Source organism: Leiobunum rupestre, chromosome 4, assembly GCF_980474605.1.
Source record: "Leiobunum rupestre chromosome 4, qqLeiRupe1.1.hap1, whole genome shotgun sequence".
NCBI classification, from domain to species: domain Eukaryota; kingdom Metazoa; phylum Arthropoda; class Arachnida; order Opiliones; family Sclerosomatidae; genus Leiobunum; species Leiobunum rupestre.
In genome coordinates this window covers 10,675,061-10,681,335 of record NC_143387.1, presented here as the reverse complement: position 1 = coordinate 10,681,335, position 6,275 = coordinate 10,675,061, and the positions used below count along the sequence as shown (strand labels likewise).

General features: G+C 41.8%; 1 long non-coding RNA gene across 1 annotated transcript; it reads right to left on the bottom strand.

The window, feature by feature from the left end:
* Positions 1-2,055: 2,055 nt before the first annotated feature.
* On the bottom strand, positions 2,056-2,494 carry LOC149946377 (uncharacterized). Its single transcript, XR_016480227.1, has 2 exons — positions 2,203-2,494; positions 2,056-2,140 (listed from the first exon to the last, which is right to left on the bottom strand). It is a non-coding gene; the product is annotated as an uncharacterized LOC149946377 (long non-coding RNA).
* Positions 2,495-6,275: the final 3,781 nt, after the last annotated feature.

Below are 6,275 nucleotides of genomic sequence, written 5' to 3'. Positions count from 1 at the left end.
AACAGTCAAAGATCCGAATGCGAATGGCGCCGGTTTACCCCGCGTCGTCATTATATGCACGCTAATTGTATAGAAATACCTCTTTGAAACTCGTACATAATGCGGCATATCGAATATCTTGCCAACATTGTTACCGAAAGAACCCTCTACGGGAACTATTCTGACGAGTGGGGCTAGCGTATCACCAATTATCTGATCTTCAACCACGTCAGTATACACGAACAACTGCTTGGGCTCATTCACCGTGATCCGGGAGGGTCTATTACCGCGTTGCCCATATTTAAGATCGAAGGCCCCCTGTTTAAACCCGAGGATCGCTTCGAGACTCTTATGTATTTGAATAATTGTATTCGGAACTTTCGTGGGTTTCAGCGTGACGAATCTTGTAACCTCGTTGTATTGAAAAGACGTTTTCAATTCTTTTAACACGCTTTGGCATCTCCCGTTAATCTTCTCCACTAAATTTCCCATGGAAGTGTAATGCCCGTAAGGTATCTTGAATGTATGATACGAACCCGTCAATTTAGGTGCACATTTATTTACTTCTGATAATTTTATAGAATTGTCAATAGTAAGTTCCGTCTTCTCTGGCGGTTTCTTTTTACGTTGAATACCACCTTGATTAACACGTTTATTGATAGTCCCAAAAGGCGCCTCGTCTTGGTATTCTGCGAAATCAAGCTTTACACGTTTTTTATCGATCTCGATCGTTTCACTTGTTTGATCGTCTACGGGCGCGTTACTGGTTGGTTCGTTCGCGACTGATTTAACAGGTATGCCTGATTCCGTCGTATCAACCGTGACCGGTTTGTTATCTATCGCCGTGTTTATCGGAACAACAACGGACACCGGCGCTTTGTCCTCTGTTTTATCGTCTACGAAAGGCTCGTTTGCTATAACATCGTCTAAGAAAGGATCATCGACGAAAAAATCATCATCGATATTCGAGTCCTCGTCTCGCGTATTGTCGCGGACTGGTTCATCGGATTGAGTTTCAATTTTTTTTGTTATCTTATTACGTTTTTGAGAACGGTATATTCCAAGCGCATTCCCCAACGCAGCCTCGTGTCTTATTCGATCGAGGGGCGTACAATAGGGAGGAAGTGTGATGTCGTCCGTAATCAAAAACTCGATAGTGTTTTCGCCCTGGTGGAGGTTAAAGAAGGCGCTAGTTTAGTTAATCTCAGTTAAGGCACATTCCCAATCTCCGTCCAGTTCTACGGGTTTCGCTAACCTGGTCGTATACGAGGCCATGGTATTGTCCTTGTATATCTTCATACTCGCGTTAGACGGCAATGTCAAATACATCTTGCTTCTTTACCCAAGAATTAGCACTCGGTGGATATCCAATATAACTAACTAGGTATTCTGTCTGGCTTCCTCGTTTTCTCGTCTTTAGTATTTTATCGATGTGGTACGCTTCGGGTGTCGCCACAGATTGTAATTCTTCCTCGTAGAATCTTCCTTTTATCGGTTCACCCGCGAGATCTTCGAGTATATAAAGAGGCGGGTCGGCCTTCACCACCCGGACAATTTTCAAAACTTCTTTCGACCTATTACCAGGGTAAGATTTCTCGAACTTCCCCTTGTTTTTACTCATTGGACAATGATCTCCGGTTTTGAATTTAGGCCGTCGCCTTTTGGGTCGTTTTTTTCCCTGTTTCATATATATCGTTTTAAAAACTTTCAGGACGTTGTCGGGGTTGACATCTAAGGGGGCCATCTTAATTGTTGAGTGGATAGTGGTGTTATAGCTCTGGAGCAAATCAGGTAGGACGTCCAAATACCGATACGTATTGTTACCCGTGAAATATTTGTACATCTTTGATTTCAGGGTTCGATTAAATCTCTCAACCATACAAGCCTTAATATCGTCGTTCTCGCTCGTGAAAAATTTAACGTTTTTACTTTTAAGGAAGTCTTGAAAAATTTTGTTAAGAAACTCAGTTCCTTTATCAGTCTGAATTTTTAGCGGCGTAAGATCGGCGAAAATTTTCTTGGTGGCTTCTACGATGTCTTCCCCTTTTTTGGACTTTATGGGGATAGCCCAGGCTCTTCGGCTAAACGTATCGATGCAAACGAGTAGATAGTTGAAACCAGAGTTGAATTTTGCAATATCTCGCATATCAGCCAAATCCATCTGGAATTGATCCCCGATATTAGTAACAAAGACTCTATCTCTTTTAAAACTTCGATACGCACCTTTATGTATCGTGTAAGAGTCTTGAGTAGACAACCAGTTTACGACTTGTTCTCTGGAAATCCCCTTTTCTTTAACGGCGTTGTATAGCTTAGCCACCCCGTCGTAGCTGGCCGGATGCTTTGGATCGTAGTAAATTTTCTTCAAGACGAGCTCGTGATTCCGAATTCGTTCCATGGTTGTTTACCCCACCAAGAAATGATACCGGATATTAATAATAATAATAATAATAACAATAACAAGACACAAAATTTTGAAATATCGATACGCACCTTGATGTATAGCGCGAGAGTCCTGGGGGGTAGACAACAAGTTGTAATACAGATTAGTCGGGGCTGGCAGGGTGCTTAGGATCGTAGTAAATCTTAGTGAAGGCTAGCTACGGTTTTCCGAATTCTGCCCATTGTTGTTGTTTTACGGGGGCTGACTTCTTCTTCTTCTTCGTATTCTTCTTAGCGTAAGATCTAAGAGTTCTCTCGATGAATCCGCTTGATAAGGTTCTGGGTTTTATACTGATGGGTGATTTGACGATCGAAGCTCTTTTAAATCGTTTTATTATCGGCGACAGTTTTTTCTTTTTAACGCTAACTGGATTAGCGGACGACGATATTTGCACTAGCGGCGAGGGTATTAAAGACGAGAACTCCGACCAGCCAATAGGAGGGCGCGTTCCCTGATTGTTGTTTATGGCTCCAACGCCGTAGCTTACCAAAGTGGCAATGTCTGACCCGGGAATCGGTTTATCGTCAATGAACAACTCACCGTCGGAAGACCACGAAACTCGATTTAAACTTACCAATTGTTTCTGTAGCTGTTTCGCGCTAGCCCTAAACTCTATCGGAATGACGTTTAAAAACGCGCTATCTTGTCCAATTTTTATTTTATTTTCTGGCTTAGTCGAGAGATGGTGAATGTTTTGATAACGTTGAAACATTTGTGTAAAAAGTTTAACTTTATCACGATCGTCGATATTAGAATTGAGTACCTCGTACATATCAGTATTTAACCCCCCGATGGATGAACCGAGAGGGTGGGGGAAAACGGGTGATTCCATGACACTCGAATTTACACCTAAAGTGTCAGCGGGGACTAACGCTAATTTTTGCGAGTACATTTTTATTTAAAAATTTATTCAACCTAGAATACCACTTAAAGCAGATAAAACAGTGGGGATTAAAAAACTTAAGATTCCGTTGCCCTGTTGAACTAAAATAGATTTCTTTCTACGCCAAGCTAATTTCTTGGACGCTATTTGTCGAAGAGATTTTCTATGTTTACAGAGTTGTCGTTTCTGCGCCGGGGTTAATTTTAAGTTACCAATTAACGTATTGTAACAACACTCGGAGATGGCGTCTATAAGAGGCTTAGAAGCGTGTTGAAGGAACGCTCGTCGTTGTTTACGATTCGATTTCGCGAGAGCGGAGAGAAAATCTTTATGCGTCGCAACCAGTTTAGGCATTTTAACTAAATGGTACGGGGTTATCTTTTTGCACCGAGTTTTATACGTTTTTCTTTTTCTTGGGTACGTAGACTATTTCCGTTTCACCAGGGAAAATATCCGTTCGTAACCTGAGTTCGTCAGGACACTGTTGCCTATTGTCTATAAGAATATACCCGTGGGGTTTTTTGGTAGCGTCCAAATACGCTTCAATGGCATATTTTAAATTATACCCTTTGATTTGACGGAATAATATTTGAGGTTGAAGCTGATCCCGCGGATTCTTCAATAATATAATATATTGCGCATTGATGGAAATCTCCCTAGATTCTCTATTTTTCGGGAAAATATTCTGTGTAATGAAGATGAAACTTAGATTTCTGTGGTGCACTCCTTTCGTGAAGAACGCGCCGATTTGCCCGTTGTTTTCGTGCATAAGATCGTCCGCGATCAAAAGAATGTGTTCGTTTTCATTACCATGGTAATCGTCGAGTTCCGGAACCCCTTCTCGGAAAATCACAGTCTTTCATGCCGTCATAAAGAGGCTGCCATTCGTTATAATGCCAGAATATTTTTGATGGAGGTGGTGATATCATTTGATACCGATGTTTGATCAAGCGCTCTACCAGATAAGTCTTCCCAGAAGCCGAAGGGCCACTAATAATTAGCGAGAACGGACCGTATAGAGGTAACATGACTAAAGATTAAATACTAAATGAAATAGCGCGCGAAAGGTCATTGCTTTTTAACGTAAAAATTTTGGTGCGCGATTTTTCTTATAACCATTTACGATCTAGTTTATGTTAAGAATAAAACTAATCAAACAACTGCCTTGATTAAAGTAATGCAAAGGAATGTTTATTCACAAAAACCTGAATGAGTATTTATACAACGAAGTTAAAAAAGGTATAATATAAAAAACAATGTAAACAATACGACCTATACAAAAATAGATGTTCAGGGAAATATGTAAATATATTTCTTTCTTTTTATTTCCTTCAACATTTCCCCTTGAACTATATTTTAGTAACATCTGAACTTGGAATTTCCAAAACCATTCCGAGTAGGGATCGTAGCTTTTCCAAGGTCTGACGCGTTACGGCTTTAGTGAGGAGGTCGGCTACTTGATCCGACCCTGGTACATGTTCAACTTGAAGCTCTCCCTTGGTATACCTTTCCCGGATAAAGTGATAACGCACATCTATGTGCTTAGTTTTTTGGTGAAATTCGGGATTTTTGATCAACCTGATGGCGCTGATGTTGTCCAGTTGAAGGACTGGAATACTTGTTAGTGGGGAGATGTCACGGAACAGAGTTTTAAGCCAGACAAGTTCTTTTACCGCTTCACTTGCCGCCATGTATTCGGCTTCGGTTGAAGATATCGCCACTGATCTTTGCATACGGCTTGTCCATGATATTGCTCCATTACTGTACAAAAAGGCCATCCCGCTCACTGACCTACGAGTATCAATATCCGTCCCATGATCTGAGTCGCTAAACGCCTCCAAGGTCCCAGGTTTATGATTAGCTCGATACAGGATTCCCATCTTAAGTGTCCCGTGGGACCTTTCAATTGGTGTCGAAACCGTGTTTGCATCTTGCATATTGAAACGATGGAGAATCTGTCTGGCGTACGATTCTTGATTTATAAAAATAGAACCATCTTCAAGGCGTGAGATTTGAACGCCATGGAATCGTTCAGTTGTTGGTACTACTATCTTGAATTGGTTTCGTAATTCGCAGAGAAACTTTTGCTTCGTGCCTTCTTGTTTCGCAGCTCCAAATCCATCGTCTACATACAGCACGATTATCAATTTATCTCCAACGCTGTTATTGTAGAATAAACAAGGATCAGCCGTACTTTCGCTCAAACTAAAATTTAAGAGGAAATCGGAAAACCGTTTATTCCAGCACCTGGGTGCTTGTTTCAAACCGTACAGGCTCTTGTTCAGCCTGCAGACTCTGTTGGAACCATCATTATATCCCTCGGGTTGAGACATATATATTTCCTCTTCCAGAAGACCATAGAGAAAAGCGGTTTTTACATCAAACTGGAAAAGATGGAGGTTTTCGTTGGCTGCTACACTCAGGACTGCTCGAATGGTCTCGTATCGGGCAACTGGGCTGTACGTTTCATGGTAGTCAATGCCTTCCTGTTGTAAGTATCCCCGGATAACAAGTCTGGCCTTATAACGAGCGATGGTGTTGTTAGCATGAAGCTTGACACGAAAGACCCATCGATTAGACAGAGCCTTTTTTCCCTTCGGTAAATCCACCAACGTTCACGTCTCATTCTCAGCCAATGAAAGAATTTCGTCGTCCATTGCGTCAGTCCAGTCTTTTGATTTCTCCGAATTGACAGCTTCAAAGTAAGTAGAAGGCTCTTCGATCTCTGCAACCATGGCTTCGAATAGTCGTTGGGATATCTTTGGTGCCACGTCCTCATGACCAGATGAAGTGTCAGCGACGGTATTGTTCGAACCGTCCTTGTCGGCAGAATGACCAGATGAAGTGGCAGCGACGGTATTGTTCGAACCATCCTCGTCGTCAGAATGACCGGCGTCTTCCGAGTCCTGATATTCGTAAGGACCAGTGCTTCTGAAAGAACTGATTAACTCTGGTTCGAAAACAACATCT